At 38.1% G+C, this 19,813-nt stretch overlaps 1 protein-coding gene across 1 annotated transcript in view; it reads left to right on the forward strand.

Moving 5' to 3' along the window:
• The window catches only part of SEM1 (SEM1 26S proteasome subunit), a 249,627-nt gene extending 231,211 nt beyond the window's left edge, over positions 1–18,416 (forward strand). The window contains exon 5 of the transcript XR_013829673.1: positions 18,358–18,416. The gene's annotated coding sequence lies outside the window, so the exon portion shown is untranslated. The remainder of the gene's footprint in view (positions 1–18,357) is intronic.
• Positions 18,417–19,813: the final 1,397 nt, after the last annotated feature.

A 19,813-nucleotide genomic window follows, 5' to 3' on the forward strand; every position in this document is an offset into this window, starting at 1 on the left:
CCAGCCTGAGGCGCGTCGTGCATTCTGCCGGGGAAGTTGTCCCTGGATCCTGGGACCCTGGCAGTGGCGGGCTGCACAGACTCAGGCTACCAGGAGGGGAGGTGTGGAGAGTGACCTGTGCTCGCACACAGGCTTCTTGGTGGCGGCAGCAGCAGCCTTAGCGTCTCATGCCTGTCTCTGGGGTCCGCGCTTTTACCCGCGACTTGCGCCCGTCTCTGGAGATCCTTTAAGCAGCGCTCTTAATCCCCTTTCCTCACGCACCAGGAAACAAAGAGGGAAGAAAAAGTCTCTTGCCTCTTCTGCAGGTCCAGACTTTTCCCCGGACTCCCTCCAGGCCAGCTGTGGCGCAGTAGCCCCTTCAGGCTGTGTTCATGCCGCCTGTCCTCTCCCTGCTCTCCGACCGAAGCCCGCGCCTCAGCTCCCAACCCCCGCCTACCCTGGCGGGTGAGCAGACAAACCTCTCGAGCTGGTGAGTGCTGGTTGGCACCGATCCTCTGTGCGGGAATCTCTTCGCTTTGCCCTCTGCACCCGTGTTGCTGTGCTCTCCTCCGCGACTCCGAAGCTTCTCTGCTCCGCCACCTGCAGTCTCCACCCGCAAAGGGGCTTCCTAGTGTGTGGAAACATTTCCTCCTTCACAGCTCCCTCCCACTGGTGCAGGTCCCGTCCCTACTCTTTTGTCTCTGTTTATTCTCTTTTCTTTTGCCCTACCCAGGTACGTGGGGAGTTTCTTGCCTTTTGGGAGGTCTGAGGTCTTCTGCCAGCGTTCAGTGGGTGTTCTGTAGGAGTTGTTCCACGTGTAGGTGTATTTCTGATGTATCTGTGGGGAGGAAGGTGATCTCCGTGTCTTACTCTTCTGCCATCTTCCTCCTCGTTCTGTATAGGTAATAAGAATTTAAAAAATAATAGCTAAAGCTTATAGTGTTACAATGTGCCAAGGACTATTTTCAGCTATATTTATGTACATTTAAATTCATCTACCACTTCCTCTACTCTGAGGAAGGTCCTTACACTTTACAGATGAGGAAAGGAGGCAAACAGCTCATCATCTATAGAACCTAGCTTTGAACCCAGGCAGTCTGGCTGCAGAGTCTACATTCTTGAGCATTACACTGTGTAGCCTTTCTGATTTATCTCCTCTCTCTGCTTTTAAGATCTTCTCTTGCCTTTGGTTTTTCTAAAATGTGTCTTAATGTAGAACTTTTCATTTATACTGCTTGGGATTTACTTTAACTCATATTTTATGTGACCTGTTATTCCACAATTCCAGAAGATTCTCAGATGTTGTCACTTCAGATGTTGCTGCTTCTCCACCCTCTGCCTGAAGCATCCAGTAGATGTGTGTCCGCACTCCTTACTCAATGCATCAAAGTTTTCATATTTTTAATCTATGTCCAATATGTGTTCTGATAGTCTTTTCAGTTAGTGTTTCTGTTTAATAATTTTCCCTTAATTTTTTCCCAATCTAATGGTTATTCCATTGTGTATCTAATTTAATTATTATATTTTTAGTTTCTATAAATTGTATTTGTTCTTTTTAAAATCAGCTTGGTACTTTTAATAGTCTCTTGTGTTTTGGACCATAGTTTTAATAGGCTCTTTCATTTATTTACATGTATTTCACACAAATATTTTATACATTTATCCAGTAGTTTTAATATCTGTAGTCTTTGTTGTTTCTGCTAACTTTCTAATGGTGACTTATTTCCTCATATATTTTTGAATCTTACATGTGATCTCATGTTCCTTGGAATGGTAATTCTTTGAGGCCTAGGTTTAAGGTGAGCTTCTTCAGAATATACATTGACTTCTGCTGTGTCCCTAGAGGCACCTTCACAAGTGAACCATTTTAAACTAATTTCCCAAGTTGAACAGTGCAAGTAACGTTTCCAAATCCACTTGAGGGCAACCTTCTGGTTATGAATTTTTAGAAAACATATTTTATCACCTCTACCTAGAACAGAGAGAAAGACAAGCGAGTTTACTCACTCTTTCTCTAAGGGGTGTTTTTTCCTCCTTTTTACCCAGTATTAGGAGGTCCAGACTTTATACAGTTGATATCTCATCATACCTCTCACCTTGGGTGTGCCCTTGACTTTGGCACTTGTCCCTCATTCCAGCCTTTGGAAACCCAAGTTCTGACTCCACCCCCCCAGGCAACTACCTACACCAATGTTCCCTCACTTCTCTGGACTTATGCTTTTCTCTAAGGATTTTCTTTATGGTTTCGCGAGTTGAGCTATGCATTTAAAATTATTTCCTTTTTAATATTGTATCCAGCATTTTTAGTCATTCTTATCATAACTTTTAAAGATACCTACGTCTGCCATTTTATCAGAAACAGAAACCAAGAGTTATTATCTGTACTGTTCCTCTACTGTTTGTTTGCTGCTATGATCTGAATGTTTGTGTCTCCCCCAAATTCATATTTTGAAATCCTAATGCCCAGTGTAATGATACTAGGAGACGGGGCCTTTAGATGGTGCTTAGGTCATGAGGATGGGACTCCTTGTGAGTAGGATTAGTGCTCTTGTAAAAGAGACCCCCACAGAGCTCCCTAACCCCTTTCACTATGTGAGGACACAGCAAGAGGTCAATGGTCTTAATCCCTGGAGAGGACCTTCACTGTAATCCAACCATACTGGCACCCTCATCTTGGTCTTCCAACCTCTAGAACTGTAAGAAGTAAATTTCTGTTGTTTATAAGCCACCCCAGTCTGTGGTATTTTGTTATAGCAGCCTGAACGGACAAAGACATTTGCTATCTTACATTGAGTTATCTAGTTGTCTTTTGTCCCCATATCTTTTGAAGATCTTTATTTCATGCAAATAAAAATATTAAACTTCTGTTCATACAGACATTTTTAAATGATCTGTTTTCCCCTTAATTTTGGTTGCTCAAAAATACATGGACATTTTATCGACGATGAATGGGTAAAGAAGATGTGGTACGTATATACAATGGAATATTACTCAGCCATAAAAAACAAAATAATGCCATTTGCAGCAACATGGATGGACCTAGAGATTGTCATACTGAGTGAAGTAAGTGAGAAAGAGAAAGACAAATATCATATGATATTGCTTATATGTGTAATCTAAAAAAATAGTATGAATGAACTTATTTACAAAACAGAAATAGAGGCACAGATGTAGGGAACAAACTTATGGTTACCAAGGGGGGAAGGATAAATTGGGAGATTGGGATTGACATATATACAATATATAAAAAATAGATAACTAATAAGAACCTACTGTATAGCACAGGGAACTCTACTCAAAACTCTGTAATGACCTATATGGGAAAAGAATCTAAAAGAGAGTGGATATATGTATATGTATAACTGATTCTGTTTGCTATACAGCAGAAACTAACACAACATCATAAATCAACTATAATCCAATAAAAATTAACTTAAAAAAGAGAAAAAAATACATGGACATTTTAGGCTTATTGTAGTGATCATTTCACAATATAGACAAATATTGAATCACTATGTTGTACACTTGAAACTAATATAATGTTGAATGTCATTTATATCTCAATTTTTAAAAATACATGAACATCTTGGAATGCTAACCCAACAGCCAGAATCTGAATGGTAATCTAATCTTCATTGCTTTCTCTGATCCAAATAATATTACACAAAATGTTGAGTCCAGTTTCTACCTCCCTAACTGCATTCTACTGCAAGCTAAGTTTAATTTTTTTATTATTATTAGTCTTTTTAAATTGAAGTTTAATTGATTTTCAATATTGTAATAAGCTACAGGTGTACAATATAGTGATTCAAACTTTTTAAAGGTTATACTCCAAATATCAAATAAACAAACAACCCAATCCAAAAATGGGCATAAGACCTAAATAGACATTTCTCCAAAGAAGATATACAGATTGCCAACAAACACATGAAAGAATGCTCAACATCACTAATCATTAGAGAAATGCAAATCAAAACTACAATGACATATCACCTCACACAAGTCAGAATGGACATTCATGAAATAATCTACAAACAACAAATGCTGGAGAGGGTGTGGAGAAAAGGGAGCCCTCTTGTACTGTTGGTGGGAATGTAAACTGAAACAACCACTATGGAGAACAGTATGGAGGTTCCTTAAAAAACTAAAATTAGAACTACCATACAACCCAGCAATTGCACTACTGGGCATATACCCTGAGTAAACCATAATTCAAAAAGAGTCAGGTACCACAATGTTCATTGCAGCTCTATTTACAGTAGCCAGGACATGGAAGCAACCTACGTGTCCATCGACAGATGAATGGATAAAGAAGATGTGGCACATATATACAATGGAATATTACTCAGCCATAAAAACAAACAAAATTGAGTTATTTGTAGTGAGGTGAATGGACCTAGAGTCTGTCATACAGAGTGAAGTAAGTCAGAAAGAGAAAAACAAATACTATATGCTAACATATATATATGGAATCTAAAAAAAATGGTTCTGAAGAACCTAGGGGCAGGATAGGAATAAAGATGCAGACGTAGATAATGGACTTGAGGACACAGGGCGGGGGAAGACTAAGCTGGGGAGAAGTGAGAGAGTGGTATGGACATATATACACTACCAAATTTAAAATAGATAGCCAGTGGGAAGCAGCTGCATAGCACAGGGAGATCAGCTCAGTGCTTTGTGACCACTTAGAGGGGTGGGATAAGGAGGGTGGGAGGGACACGCAAGAGGGAAGAGATATGGGCATATATGTATATGTATAGCTGATTCACTTTGTTATAAAGCAGAAACTAACACACCATTGTAAAGCAATTATATTCCAATAAAGATGTTAAAAAAAGTTATACTCCATTTATAGTTATTATAAAATATTGGCTATGTTCCCTGTGCTGTACAGTATATCCTTATAATTTATTTTACACATAATAGTATGTACCTTTTAATCTCCTACCTCTGTGTTGCCCCTCTCCCCTTTTCTCTCCCCAAGGTAACCTCTAGTTTGTTCTCTATACCTGTGAGTCTGTTTCTGTTTTGTTATATTCACTAGTTTGTTATATTTTTAGATTCCACATATAAGTGATATCATACAGTATTTGTCTTTCTCTATCTGACTTATTTCACTTAGCATAATACCCTCCAAGTCCATCTGTATTGTTGTAAATGGCAAAATTTCATTCTTTCTTATGGCTGAGTAATATTCCATTGTATATATACACTACCTCTTCTTTGTCCATTCGTCTGTTGATGGACACTTAGGTTGCTTCCATATATTGGTAATTGTAAATAAGTTTGGTATGAACATTGAGGTGCATGAATCTTTTTGAATTAGTGTTTTTGGTTTTTTTGGATATACACCCAGTGTGGGGTCATATGGTAGCTCTATTTTTAGTTTTTTGAGAAACCTTCATACTGTTTTCCACAGTGGATGCACCAATTTACATTCCCACCAACAGTGCACAAGTGTTCTCTTTTCTCCACATCCTCACCAACATTTGTTATTTGTGTTCTTTTTGGTGATAGCCATTCTGACAGGTGTGAGGTGATATCTCTTTGTGGTTTTGATTTGCATTTCCCTGATGACTAGTGATGTTGGCCATCTGCATGTCCCTTTGGAGAAATATCTGTATGAGCTGTTTATATATTTTGGATATTAGCCCCTTATTGGTCATAACATTTGCAAATATTTTCTCCCACTAAGTAGGATGTCTTTTCGTTTTGTCAATAGCTTCCTTTGCTGTGCAAAAGCTTTTAAGTTTAATTAGTTCCTATTTGTTTATTTTTGCTTTTATTTCCTTTGCTTTAGTAGACAGATCCAAAAAAATATTGCTATGATTTATGTCAAAGAGTGTTCTCCCTATGATTTTTTTCTAGGAGCTTTATGGTTTCCAGTCTTACATTTAGGTCTTTTTTTTTTTTTTAAGGAAGATGTTGCAGGTAGGAGTTTTTATTAATTTATTTATTTATTTATTTTTGCTGTGTTGCGTCTTTGTTTCTGTGCAAGGGCTTTCTCAAGTTGTGGCAAGCAGGGGCCACTCTTCATCTCGGTGCGCGGGCCTCTCACTCTAGTGGCCTCTCTTGTTGCGGAGTGCAGGCTCAGTAGTTGTGGCTCACGGGCCTAGTTGCTCCGTGCCATGTGGGATCCTCCCAGACCAGGGCTTGAACCCGTGTCCCCTGCATTAGCAGGTAGATTCTCAACCACTGCGCCACCAGGGAAGCCCTACATTTAGGTCTTTAATCCATTTTGAGTTTATTTTTTGTATATAGTGTTAGAGAATGTTCTAATTTCATTCTTTTACATGTAGCTATCCAGTTTTCCTGGTATCACTTATGGAAAAGACAGTCTTTTCTTTATTGTATATTCTTGCCTCCTTTGTCATAGATGAATTGACCATAAGTGTGTAGGTTTATTTCTGGGCTGCCTATTCTCTTCCATTGATCTATGTGTCTGTTTTTGTGCCAGTACCATATAGTTTTGATTACTATAAGCTAAGTCTATTTTTAAATCTTCCATATCTTCCTAAAGCAACAATATCCTATAAAAATCGACCAGTGCTCGCATCAATTGAGAAAAAAAAAAATCTAACCAGAAATTCCTAGTAAGACTTGGCAAAAATTATCTTGCCCTTCAGTCTAGGTGTCCCAAAGTTGAAAAATATTCCAGAAAAATCTGCAATAGCGACTTGAACATATTTCTAGGGTGTTATCAGAGGTTAATACCCATACTGTCCTTTTTCCCATAGATGGGTAACAAGCAGTTTACAGATGGAGAAATTACAATACAAAAAGAGATCCAACTTGATTTAAGATCACAAACTATAATAGTGTCATGGACTCCCATGATAAAGACTATAGGAAGTCATCTTACAATTTACCCATGTTATGCTACTCCTTATGCATTTTAGCATTATCTGACTTGTACCTGTCAAATGTGAGATCATCTGACATTAGTCAGGTACTTTTCCTGTAGAAGCTGTATCGCTTATTATATATCAATAAATTAGGGTCAAATAGTGTGTGTGTGTGTGTGTGTGTGTGTGTGTGTGTGTGTGTGTGTGCACATGTGTGTTGTGTATAAGCATTGTTGATAACATTTTAGAGATCCTAGACTTGGCTCCTTTTCTTCCTTATACTTATAGTTAGTTCACTGACCAGTGTTTGACAGAATAGGCAAGCATAATTTTTAATTTGCAAATAAAGCACTCATTCAGCAAACATTTTTAAGCACCCAGGCTACAAAAGCAGCTAAAACATTTCTTCCCTTGAGACACTTACAGTGTACTGAAAGAGAACATGTTAACAATACGTTGCAATGCGATTAGTGTTATCACATAGAAATATTATCAAGTACTAGGAGAATAAAGTGAAAAAAGATTTTAGAATACAGTAAGAAGGGTACATAAAAGTCTTCACAGAGTCCTGAAGGCCAAGTGGGTCAAAATAAGGATAGGGAGGGAAATCTGGGCAGAAATTGTGAAAGAGCCCAGCATATTCTGGAAATGCAAATAGTCTAGATGGCTTAAGTGTAAAGGAAAACAGAAAGCATTCAGGTAAAGAGCAGTTCTTGTGAAAAGCAGTAGAGACAGAAAATCTTAAATTTTGGTTAGGAGATGGTGATAAAAATCAGTTTATCGGAAGGAGATGGTTTGCAGATGGGAATAGAGAAAAAAGAGAAGATATGATGACACACAATTATTGCAAAAAGAGCAAAGATGCAACATCTTCTGTGCCACAGATTTTTTATTTAGACCAATGCTTCTAAACATTAATGTGCATACAGATTCACTTGGGGTCTTGTTAAAATGCAGATTCTGATTCAGTAGGTCTGGGGTTGGCCTGAGATTCTGCATTTCTCACAAGCTTTTAAGTGCTGCTGATGCTGCTTATCCACAGACCACACTTTGAATAGCATGGGTTTAAAATATACCATGATTTATTCCAAGTCATTTATATGATTTTAAATGTAGACTTAGTGCCATCCTTCAAAACCCACCCCATATTACTAATGCTTTCAAAGAACCTAGTTTTTTAAACTTCATATAGGATGTTCCATATACATTTTATTGCATTTAAACCCTAGAATTAAAGGAGGAAAAAAATAAATCCCATGTCTTTCTCTTCTTTCAGGATGTATATGCTTCTAGGATCTCATTTCCTCTTTTACCAAAGGCAGCATTTCTTCCAAAAGAACACTTAATAACTTAGTTCTCTCATTTTATGAATATTTATGCCTACACCATGTATTCCCTTTAACAGAGAAGTCTTAAAACTAAGTAGGTTTTAAATTACTTGAAATCTGTAACTTGTGTAAAATCTGTAGATTTCAGAGAATTTTCTTTCTCCCATAGTAGCTAGCATAGGACTTCGTACACAGCAAATGCTCATATATGTCTGTTGAAGGACCCATGTGTAACCTAGGTTGTTTTGAAAGAATTTCATGACTACGTGGAAATAGATTGTACACATAATCTTTTTTCTTCAAGTGAATGTAAATTTTACATTTCAAAATACTGGACTTCCTTCACTTCCAATGGGAGTTTTGCACACAGTCTATAAATCTTGCTGTTAAGACATTTTCCTTCATTATCCTAAATTTATCTTAATTTCAATCCAATTAAAAACTGTTTACTAGAGTCTTTCCCCCATATAATTGAGCACAGTGTAGTTGATTTTTTAACTGTAAACATACATCTGTGAATAATTCCTAAGTGCCACAGTATATAGGAGATCCTGCAGCATAATGGAAGTAATTTATTTCCAAATTGCTCCCATTTCTCTTACGACTAGCTTGCAAAACTTTATTAAAATCAAGACCAGCAGGTATGACAAGAGGCTGACCTTGTTTCCTAAGCATTATGTATGCTGCCCACACAAAAGACTCCTAAGGCTTTTGCACGGCCCATAAATTCATATATCCCCAAATCTAAGTCCCTAGTTAGTTATTGAAGCAAAAAGTAGCGGCAATACAGTATAATATTTTAAAGCATGGAATCCAAAATAAGACTTCTGAGGTTTAGATTCTGTCTTTACCACTCTCCAGCTGTGTGACTTTAAGAAAGTTATTGAACTTTTTTCAGCCTCAGTTATTTCATCTGTAAAGTAGAATAATAACAGTTTCTACTTTTCAGAATTATTGTGAGGATTAATTGAGTTGATGCGTGTAAAGGACATGGTAAATGCCTATTAGTAGGTATTATAATCAGGATTACGGTCATTTTTAATTCCTACCAATCCCTATAGTGACCAATTTCTAGGCAATAGATGGAGTTGCAAAACAGACAGTAAAAATCAAACACCAATATCTTCCAGATGATTTCAGCAACCATATCATGGTCTGCTTATTCTGGTCATCTTAGTAGTCAAAGGTCATTGATCACCAGAGTCAAATCCATTTTTCAGAAAATAACCTTTTAATAGTTCCTAAACCAGCTAATTGTGTTACTGTGTCTCAACAACCTGCATTTTCTGTCAGATAATTTGAGCAATGTGTCAATTTGATCTGATTCATCAATTGCTATTGAGCATCCATTATGTACAAGGCACTGAGTCAAATTGTGTGGAAGGATAAAGGTTAATATTTCATTGAGTGGCTATTAAATGCCTTTCTGCATGCCAGGCACTGAGCTAGGTGATGAAGATATAAGAGCAAAGTACATAGACTTTCTGTGCTTGGGGAGCTTCTAGTCTAAAGGGGAAAAAGAATAATAAAGTCTAAGTGCTGTGCTAGGGGAAGACAAAATGCTGTGTTAGAAAAGAACAAGATGAAATAGAGGTCAAGGATGCTGTCCAGGTAGAAGTTGTATCTAACGTGAGAACAAAGGCATGAGTAGGAATTAGCCAGGTGAAGCCATAGGGAGAGTACTGGGGAACAGCATAGGCAAAGGCTCAGAGGCAAGAAAGGGCCCAACAGTCTTCAAAGGAGGAACTAATAGGAGTTAAGTATCTCTGGAGTGTATAGTACAAGAGTTAGAAGGGAGAGATAGAACCTTGTAAGCCATGGTAAGGAGTTTAGATCTCATCCCTAGGACAATGGGATGATACTAAAATTTTAAGCAAGGGAATGAGATGATCAGATAAATAGGCATTTTAGAAAAAAATCACTCTGGCTACAGAGCAAGAAATAAATGGGCAAGAGGAGGCAGACCGGAGATAAGACTTGAGTCAGGAAAACGTTTTAGAGTATTATGATGATAAAACAAGACCTGGAGGTAGCTCAGACTCAGATAGGACAGTGGGACTGTAAAGAAGTGAATGTTTTCAGGAGATACTGAGAAAAGAGAATCAGGAAGTGTTAATGATTGATGAGATGGAGTCATTGTGGGAGAAGAAAGAATCAAAGGTGACTCTGAGATGAGATAGAGGATATAAAGTAGAGGGCAAAGGCTCCTGTTCCCTGTTGTATGGAATAGGGGGTAGGACAGAATATGATCACTGACACAATAGAAATGCAAAGATGCAAGAGAGGCATGAGAGCATAGTTCCCCAGGGATAAGAGACTTGGAAACATCTTCAAGGTTAGGTGGCATTGGAGTTGGATTAAGATTAGCAGGGACTGTTTGTTTGGAAAAACCAAAAGGGTATTTTTATTCTTCGGTGATTTCAGTTCCATAGCTTGAATCTTTTTCAGTGGCCAGAGTCCCTGGAGCAGGCAGTGCTTTCAGGAAGCGGCACTGACAGTTGAAAGTCCAGAGGTACCTGTTCATCGGGACCTGGAATTCCTGACTGAAGTCATCTGTGGCTCCGTGTAACATTTCTCAAGCTGTAGATATTTGAGGTCACGTCCAGGCCTTTGTCAGCTAGGGAATTGCTGCTCTGAAAGCATGCTTAGGTTTTTTTTGTTGTTTGTTTGTTTTTTTTTGCGGTACGCGGGCCTCTCACTGTTGTGGCCTCTCCCGTTGCGGAGCACAGGCTCCAGATGCACAGACTCAGCAGCCATGGCTCACGGGCCCAGCCGCTCCGCGGCATGTGGGATCTTCCCGGACCGGGGCACGAACCCGTGTGCCCTGTCTCGGCAAGCAGACTCTCAACCACTGCGCCACCAGGGAAGCCCTGAAAGTGTGCTTAGTGAAAGCCTTGCCAAAGTTGTCAGAAACAAATCACTCTCCCCACCCCCTTAAAATTTCTTTAAAAAAAAAAAAAAAGATAAAAGACACACTTTCATATAATTTTCCAAAGCTTTGCATACCAGATTTTGCTCTGGGGTAGATATTGATGTAACATCAGACCTCAAAGAAATAAGCATTACTTTTAGCCTGGAATCTGAACACTGACCCTTTTTGCTTCAGCCCTACTCACCTGAACTTTGCAATCAGAATTTTCAGCAGCACTGTGAAGGCTCAGAGAAGAGTTAACAGGCCTTTTAAATTGCCTGCCCAGCACATGTGGGATACATCTTTAACCACAAAGTATGTTTTCTTTAAGGCCTTTCCTCAATTGTGAAAACTGAAATTTAATAAGGACTGAGGAAGCCTGTAAATCAAACACAATAAAATATTAAATTATGTACCTTACTCCAAGTGTGGTACATATATTTTATCATTGAAAAGTATGGGTCTGAGTATTCTGGAAATTCTGATTTCTTGGGCAGTTTGGGGGTGTGGAACAAAGCTGCATTAGTTTTCAATTTTCAGAACATGATGTTAGTGATTACATTAACTTAATCTAATATTATTTCCCATATTTAAAGACAGAATGAGAACCTTGTGTTTAGATTGTTGTTGGCTTTAAAAATATAAATGTGAATGTATGTGTGTGAGTGTGTGTATATGTGTGGACATACATAAAGAAATAAGGGCCTGGCTGGCTTTCCATATAATAGGCCGAGTTATTAGTACAGCTGCACATTCTGTGTCTCAGGGGATTAGAAGCTCAGCCTGAAATCTCATTTAATTACAGAGCATTGACTACCATGGACCTCTTGCATCTGGACCCAGAAATAATAGAGAGAATTTTGTTTGAATGGTTTGTAGTGTTCAGGCTAGAAACACATGTAGTTCAATTTCTAACATTTGGTTAAGAACAAAAAGCAAAAGTTCACAGATGGTTAGCTTAGCCTATTATATTATTTTACTAAGGTTCCTTGACTTTCTTCTTCTTTGAGGACTTAAAAAAATGCAACCTATTCTCTTTTAGATGTGGAGGTAAAAGGGCACCAAATTACTCAGTTCATCTGTAAATGAATTTAACAATAATACCTACCTCACAGATTATCATGGGGATGATGCCAGGTAATGAAAGTGAAAGGACTCCACAAAATACCAAATGCAGTTCAATGTTAGTTAAACACTATTATTACTCATTCATTCCTTTATTCACTCAGTAAAAACTTTTGAGCACCTAGTAGGTACTGAGCACTATTCTAAGTGAGAGAAATAGAGTGGTGAATAAGAAAGATATGATTTCAGCTCTACAGCAGTTTACACTGTAATGAGGGAGCCAGATGACAAGATGATTTTAGAGCATAATGAGTGCTGTGAAAAATATGAAGCAGGATAAAGTGATAGACAGTGGCTATGGGGTTCCTTTGGAAAAGTAATCTTTGCGCTGGAGACTGAATGAATTAAATGACACTTTGCGCTGGAGACTGAATGAATTAAATGACACTCAGCCATTGGAAGGGCAATCCAGAAAGTGAGAAAAGCAAATGCAGTGGCCTAAGCTGGGCCCGTTTGAGGACAAGAGAAGACCACAGTGACTGGAGTGTGGTGAAGAGGGAGAAGGATACGAGGTGAGTCGAGAGAAAGGCAGTGGCCCAGCCTGGTAGGCCTTGCTAGGGTTTGGAATTTTATCACAAGAGCTACGGGAAAGCATTGGAGGATTTTAACCAGCTAAGGAATATGTTCTGAATTGCATTTTTTTTTTCATCATTCTGGCTGCTGGGTAGAAAATGGAGAGAGGTGGTGTGGGGAGTGGCCAGAGTTGTAATGGAGACACTAATTAAGAGGCTATTATGATAGCAGAGGTAAGATGAATGACGGCTGCACTAGGGTGGTTACATGAGAAGAGAGAAAAATAGGCATCCCAGCGGAGATGTCAAGCAGGAAGCTGCATTTATGACCTGGAATTCAGGGGCAAGATTTGGGTTAGAGGTGTGAATGTGAAGGTCGTCAGCAAACCAATGGTAGATAAATCCTTGGGGGCTGAATTGTCACACAGGGAGATCAGAGAGGGAGGAAGAGAGGGCCAGGACTGAGCTTGGGAATATCCTGAAATTTAGAGGAAAACAGAGGAGGAAAAGCCAGCAAAGGTGCAATCAATGAACAGAGCAGGGGGAAATTCAAGAAAGGATGGTGTTCTGGTAGCCAAGAAAATAAAGTACTATGAAAAGGAGGGATTAGTCAATTGAGTCAAGTGCAACTGAAATGAAGAGGAAGATGACTACCTGAAGAATTCAGTGGATTTGATGACCTTGATAGGGAAACTAAAACCTGATTATAGTAGGCTACAAATAGACTTGAACTTGAGGAAGTGAAGAACGATTTTAGGCAATACTTCTTCAAAGTTTTATAGGAAGGATCAAAGAAATGAGACTTGGGTCAAAAAATATTTCTTTAAGTAGCTAATACTAGCTACTAGCTACCATTTTTTGCCCATTCACTATGTGCCAGTCACTATGTAATTTTATCTCACTGACATTTTAATCCTTAAAATTCTATCAGATAGATATAGTATAATTTACTGTTGACATGTGAGTCACCTGAAGCAAAGAGATAGGCTACCGGCCCAAGACCCTACAACAAGTAAATAGAGGAGCCAACATTGGAACCCAGGTCTGTCCCCTTTCAAGGCCCATGGTTTTCCCATGAAACTCCAATAGCTACAGACCTACGCTCTTAATCATATTCTCCAGCCAAATGTCTATAAAGCTGTGCCATGGATATTGACTCAATGTGTTAGTTAATATAATCTGTGTATGAAACATATCTGATTCCCACTGACCCTGGCTAATGATTTCATATAACTGGAAATTCAAAAGTGGGGCAGGCCCCAAGACAACATGAACAGCGGCTCATCAAGGACCCGTCTTCCTTCCTTCTCTGTGTTCTGCAATCCTCAGCCCTGGTCTCATCTTAGGCTGGTTCCCCTCATTCACACTGGGTACCTTCTGGTGTAACATGCCATATGCTCCATTGTTTAAATCAAGAACAGATAGAAAACCTCTCTCTAAGCACAGAGCACAGCCGCAGTCTGTTTGAGCCAAGTGAAGCCATGTACCCCTTCGTCAGTCATTAGGGAACTGTCAAATATTGATTGGCTTAGACAAAACAAAACCTTTCTCTGGAACTGAGGGTCAAAGGATAAACTTTCAAAATCGGGTTCTATCGGGAAGGGATAGGAGATAGATATTGGATAAGAATGCCTAGGCTCTGCCTGCAGCTACAATCCTATTTAAGTCCTCTATGAAGGGCCAATTTACATGTGCCCTCTCCACAATAATTTAGGGAACACAGCAACAAAGCCTGGAGAGTTATTAGAAATTTTGTCATATCCCTTTATAGCATTTCTGAATAAGGAATTCTGTCACATGTTCCCATGCTTCTTTCTGTTTGCTATTTTGACTGGGGGCCACTTCCAGGACCACTAATAATACTTTGTACTCAAGAAAAGTGAATTGATCTACTATTTGGATGGGGATTTTCTTTAGCCTAAGGTTTAAGATGGTGAAATACTGAAGGGAATAACTTTGTCTTCTAACAGTTACTTTGGTGTTCTTGACTTACACTGGGTGCTGAATAACAATGGTTGTCTGACCTTCCCTTGGAAAACATTGGAAGCTTTCAAATGCAACTATTGGTAAATGTTGGGTCATCTTTACACTTACATGTGTCACTAATGAGATACATATGGATATAGGCAAAATCAACAGTTTTTTTTTTTAACACCTTTATTGGAGTATAATTGCTTTACAATGTTGTATTAGTTGCTCGTGTATAACAAAGTGAATCAGCTATATGTATACATATATCCCCATATCTCCTCCCTTTTGCATCTCGCTCCCACCCTCCCTATCCCACCCCTCTGGTGGTCACAAAGCACCGAGCTGATCTCCCTGTGCTATGCGGCTGCTTCCCACTAGCTATCTATTTTACATTTGGTAGTGTATATATGTCCATGCCACTCTCTCACTTTGTCCCAGCTTACCTTTCCCCCTCACCGTGTCCTCAAGTCCATATTCTACGTCTACGTCTTTATTCCTGTCCAGCCCCTAAGTTCTTCAGAACGTTTTTTTGTTTTTGATTCCATATATATGTTTTAGCATACGATATTTGTTTTTCTCTATCTGACTTACTTCACTCTGTATGACAGTCTCTAGGTCCATCCACCTCACTAAAATAACTCAGTTTCGTTTCTTTTTATGGCTAAGTAATATTCCATTGTATATATGTGCCACATCTTCCTTATCCATTCATCTGTCAGTGGACACTTAGGTTGCTTCCATGTCCTGGCTATTGTAAATAGAGCTGCAATGAACATTGTGGAACATAACTCTTTTTGAATTATGGTTTTCTCAGGGGATATGGCCGGTAGTGGAATTGCCGGGTTGTATGGTAGATCTATTTTTAGTTTTTGGAAAACTCCATACTGTTCTCCATAGTGGCTGTATCAGTTTACATTCCTACCAACAATGCAAGGGTGTTCCCTTTTCTCCACATCCTCACCAGCATTTATTGTTTGTAGATTTTTTGATATTGGCCATTCTGACCGATGTGAGGTGATACCTCATTGTAGTTTTGACTTGCATTTCTCTAATAATTAGTGATGTTGAGCATCCTTTCATGCGTTTGTTGGCAATCTGTATATCTTCTTTGGAGAAATGTCTATTTAGGTCTTTTGCCCATTTTTGGATTGGGTTGTTTGTTTGTTTGATTTTGAGCTGCAAGGGCTGCTTGTATATTTTGGAGATTAGTCCTTTGTCAGTTGTTTGTTTGTAAATATTTTCACCCATTCTGAGGGTTTTCTTTTCATCTTGTTTATGGTTTCCTTTGCTGTGCAAAAGCATTGAAGTTTCATTAGGTCCCATTTGTTTATTTTTGTTTTTATTTCCATTTCTCTAGGAGGTGGGTCAAAAAGAATCTTGCTATGATTTATGTCATAGAGTGTTCGGCCTATGTTTTCCTCTAAGAATTTTATAGTGTCTGGCCCTTCATTTAGGTCTTTAATCCATTTTGAGTTTATTTTTGTGTATGGTGTTAGAGAGTGTTCTAATTTCATTCTTTTACATGTAGCTGTCCAGTTTCCCCAGTGCCACTTATTGAAGAGCCTGTCTTTTCTCCATTGGATATTCTTGCCTCCTTTATCAAAAATAAGGTGACCATATGTGCGTGGGTTTACCTCTGGGCTCTCTACCCTGTTCCATTGATCTATATTTCTGTTTTTGTGCCAGTACCATACTGTTTTGATTACTGTAGCTTTGTATTATATCTGAAGTCTGGGAACCTGATTCCTCCAACTCCGTTTTTCTTTCTCAAGATTGCTTTGGCTATTCGGGGTCTTTTATGTTTCCATACAAATTGTGGAATTTTTTGTTCTAGTTCTGTGAAAAATGACATTGGTAGTTTGATAGGGATTGCATTGAATCTGTAGATTGCTTTGGGTAGTAGAGTCATTTTCACAATGTTGGTACTTCCAATCCAAGAACATGGTATATCACTACAACTGTTTGTATCATCTTTAATTTCTTTCATCAGTGTCATAGTTTTATGCATACAGGTCTTTTGTCTCTTTAGGTAAGTTTATTCCTAGGTATTTTATTCTTTTTGTTGCAGTGGTAAATGGGAGTGTTTCCTGAATTTCATTTTCAGATTTTTCATCATGAGTGTATAGGAATGCAAGAGATTTCTGTGTATTAATTTTGTATCCTGCTACTTTACCAAATTCATTGATTACCACTAGTAGTTTTCTGGTAGCATCTTTAGGATTCTCTATGTATAGTATCATGTCATCTGCAAACAGTGATAGTTTTACTTCTTCTTTTCCAATTTTCATTCCTTTTATTTCCTTTCATCACTGATTGCTGTGGCTAAAACTTCCAAAACTGTGTTGAATAATAGTGGTGAGAGTTGGCAACCTTGTCTTATTCCTGATCTGAGTGGAAATGGTTTCAGTTTTTCACCATTGAGAATGATGTTGGCTGTGGGTTTGTGATATATGGGCTTTATTATGTTGAGGTAAGGTCCCTCTATTCCTACTTTCTGGAGGGTTTTTATCATAAATGGGTTGAATTTTGTCAAAAGTTTTTTCTGCATCTATTGAGATGATCATATGGTTTTTCTCCTTCAGTTTGTTACTATGGTTTATCACATTGATTTGCGTATACTGAAGAATCCTTGCATTACTGGGATAAACCCCACTTGATCATGGTGTATGATCCTTTTAATGTGCTGTTGGATTCTGTTTGCTGGTATTTTGAGGATTTTTGCATCTATGTCCATTAGTGTTATTGGCCTGTAGTTTTCTTTCTTTGTGACATCTTTGTCTGGTTTTGGTATCAGGGTGTTGGTGGCCTTGTAGAATGAGTTTGGGAGTGTTCCTCCCTCTGCTATACTTTGGAAGAGTTTGAGAAGGATAGGAATTAGCTCTTCTCTAAATGTTTGATAGAATTCGCCTGTGAAGCCATCTGGTCCTGGGCTTTTGTTTGTTGGAAGATTTTTAATCACAGTTTCCATTTCAGTGCTTGTGATTGGTCTGCTTATATTTTCTATTTCTTCCTGGTTCAGTCTCAGAAAGTTGTGCTTTTCTAAGAATTTGTCCATTTCTTCCAGGTTCTTCATTTTATTGGCGTATCGTTGTTTGTAGTAATCTCTCATGATCCTTTGTATTTCTGCAGTGTCAGTTGCTACTTCTCCTTTTTCATTTCTAATTGTACTGAACTGAGTCTTCCCTCTTTTTTTCTTGATGAGTGTGGCTAATGGTTTATCAATTCTGTTTATCTCTCAAAGAACCAGCCTTTAGTTTTACTGATCTTTGCCATTGTTTCCTTCATTTCTTTTTCATTTATTTCTGATCTGTCTTTATGATTTCTTTCCTTCTGCTAACTTTGGGGATTTTTTTTGTTCTTTCTCTAATTGCTTTAGGTGTAAGGTTAGGTTTTTCATTTTTGAAGTTTCTTGTTTCTTGAGGTAGAATAGTATTGCTATAAACTTCCCTCTTAGAACTGCTTCTGCTGCATCCCATAGGTTTTGGGCTGTCGTGTTTTTATTGTCATTTGTTTATTTTTTGATTTCCTCTTTGATTTCTTCAGTGATCTCTTGCTATTTAGTAGTGTATTATTTAGCCTCCATGTGTCTGTATTTTTCACAGATTTTTTCTTGTAATTGATATGTAGTCTCAGCCTTGTGGTTGGAAAAGATCCTTGATACGATTTCAATTTTCTTAAATTTACAGGCTTGATTTGTGATCCAAGTATGATCTATCCTGGAGAATGTTCCATGAGCACTTGAGAAGTAAGTGTATTCTGTTGTTTTTGGATGGAATGTCCTATAAATATCAATTAAGTCCACCTTGTTTAATGTGTCATTTAAAGCTTGTGTTTCCTTATTTATTTTCATTTTGGATGATTTGTCCATTGGTGAAGGTGGCGTGTTTAAGTCCCCTTCTATGTTTGTGTTACTGTCGATTTCCCCTTTTATGGCTGTTAGCATTTGCCTTATGTATTGACGTGCTCCTATGTTGGGTGTGTAAATATTTACAACTGTTGTATCTTCTTCTTGGATTGATCTCTTGATCATTATGTAGTGTCCTTCTTTGTCTCTTGTAATAGTCTTTATTTTAAAGTCTATTTTGTCTGATATGAGAATTGCTACTCCAGCTTTCTTTTGATATCCCTTTGCATGGAATATCTTATTCCATCCCCTCACTTTCAATCAGTATGTGTCCCTAGGTCTGAAGTGGGTCTCTTGTAGACAGCATATAGATTCGTCTTGTTTTTGTATCTATTCAGCCAGTCTATGTCTTTCGGTTGGAGCATTTAATCCACTTACATTTAAGGTAATTTTCTATGTGTATATTCCTATTACCATTTTCTTAATTGTTTTGTTTTTGTTTTTGTAGGCCTTTTCCTTCTCTTGTGTTTCCTGCCTAGAGAAGTTCCTTTAGCATTTGTTGTAATGCTGGTTTGGTGGTGCTGAATTCTCTTAGCTTTGCTTGTCTGTAAACGTTTTAATTTCTGTCAAATCTGAATGAGATCCTTGCTGGGTAAAGTAATCTTGGTTGTAGGTTTTTCCCTTTCATCACTTTAAATATGTCCTGCCACTCCTCTCTGGCTTGCAGAGTTTCTGCTGAAAGATCAGCTGTTAACCTTATGAGGATTCCCTTGTATGTTATTTGTTGTTTTTCCCTTGCTTCTTTTAATATTTTTTCTTTGTATTTAATTTTTATAGTTTGATTAATATGTGTCTTGGCATGTTTCTCCTTGGATTTATCCTGTATGGGACTCTCTGCACTTCCTGGACTTGATTGACTATTTCCTTTTCCACATTAGGGAAGTGTTCAACTATAATCTCTTTAAATATTTTCTCAGTCCCTTTTTTTCCCCTCTTCTTCTTCTGACACCCCTATAATTTGAATGTTGATGCATTGAATGTTGATGCATTTAATATTGTCCCAGAGGTCTCTGAGACTGTCCTCAATTCTTTTCATTCTTTTTTCTTTATTCTGCTCTGCAGTAGTTACTTCCACTGTTTTATCTTCCAGGTCACTTATCTGTTCTTCTACCTCAGTTATTCTGCTATTGATTCCTTCTAGAGAATTTTTAATTTCATTTATTGTGTTGTTCATCATTATTTGTTTGCTCTTTAGTTCTTCTGGTTTGTTGTTAAATATTTGTTTTATTTTCTCCATT

The sequence above is a fragment of the Stenella coeruleoalba genome (assembly GCF_951394435.1).
Source record: "Stenella coeruleoalba genome assembly, chromosome: 9".
Taxonomy (NCBI): Eukaryota; Metazoa; Chordata; class Mammalia; order Artiodactyla; family Delphinidae; genus Stenella; species Stenella coeruleoalba.